Source organism: Echinops telfairi, unplaced genomic scaffold, assembly GCF_000313985.2.
Source record: "Echinops telfairi isolate 266 unplaced genomic scaffold, ASM31398v2 ScPeMD7_7421;HRSCAF=8459, whole genome shotgun sequence".
Taxonomy (NCBI): domain Eukaryota; kingdom Metazoa; phylum Chordata; class Mammalia; order Afrosoricida; family Tenrecidae; genus Echinops; species Echinops telfairi.
The window spans coordinates 14,052,467-14,054,021 of record NW_022111321.1 but is presented as its reverse complement, the minus strand read 5'-3'; positions in this window follow the sequence as shown (position 1 = coordinate 14,054,021).

The following is a 1,555-nucleotide window of genomic DNA, read 5'->3' as shown; positions in this document are numbered from 1 at the left end:
TGTGGGCAAAGGACTCTTCTTGAGGTGCCTGTTTCCATACTTTCCAAAGGTTACTTTGCTCTGTACATAATCTCTCCCTCTTGCCCCCAACCCCTAAGTCCAGCGTCCTGATTAGGTCTCATGTCACTCCTGCACTTTTTATATTAAGGTGTTATTAAGCATCACAGAATTAAAGGGTCTTTCAGATTCTCAAACACATTCAAATTGAGGGTCAAGTCAAATAAATGCCTTGATGCCATTGGAGATTCCTCCATGATTTGAAATTGAATTCATGTCAACTAAGCATAAAATAAAACCATTGTTATTAGTAGGAAATTTCAAACAGAATGAGGTCTTTTAAATCCTATTACAGTTTTCTTCCTAGTATTCCGATCTAGGTCTGTGTTTCATTCCTCATTCTACTCCTGCTACAGAAAGAAAAAAAGAATATGCAAGCATATATTTTGTTAAATAGGGGTGAATTATCTAAGCATGAGGCAGACTCTAGTCATGTTTCTAAATACTCGCATATTGTTTTATTGCCAAATTTGCTCAAGTGGATTTTGGATTACTTTTTACTGATTTACATTTGTCTAGGAGTTTCCTTAAAGCAATACTGTACAACATAAATCTGATTAGCCACAAATTCAAGCCATGGCTATAACTTTAAATTTTTGAGGAGTCAATATGCCCAAGATATTATCATTTGAACCTATATTCAATATAAAAATATGAACGTTTACATTTTTTAAACCCTGCCTTTAAAATTCTGTGTGCATTTTACATTAACATGAAAAGTCTGTTTTTCAGGGGCTCAATAGCCACATGTAGTGAGTTGCTTCCATATTGGCTAGCTCAGCTTTAGAGATTTTATTTTTTAACTTTTTAGTTGTGCTTTGTATTCAGTCAAGATATAGAGCTATTATATTTAGTCAAGTTAATTGTTACTGTATATATTCAAGCTGATTGGAGTCCCTGGGAAAAATAAATGCCTACTGAAAATATTGGAGGCACCAGCCCACCCAGAAGTATCTCCGAACAAAGACCTGGCAATCCACTTATGAAAGCAGCTTCCAATGAAAATCCCATGGAGCACAGTTCTATTCTGACACACATGGGGTGGTCATGAGGCAGACTCGACCTCTTTGCAACTGGTTGTATGTGCATGCATGCTCAGCCAAGGAAATCCCAGTCTTGGTCCACTTAGGAGCTATTACTTTTGGTGCTAGATTTCAGCAGTGTCCCATTAGTGAGTTTTGACTAATAGCAATTAAAATTGCCACCCTTGGAACAACACCTTTGCACATCTCCAAAAACATTTCCACCTCTGTAACTTCAATTCCCAAAAGTACTTGTCAGATACTTTAAACAGATGTCATACATTTATAGTCAGAAGGTTATTTTAAAATGCCCCTTAATATTAACAAACATTGAAGTATGGAGAGAAAAGAGCAGATTACATGCTCTTCCATGACTCACATAATCTCTTACTGTAGCTTTCTAAATTTATTTTGCCTGCAAAATGTATTTCCATCGTTGAAGCGGCTAAAATAATTGGATGGTTTGCAGTTTGAAA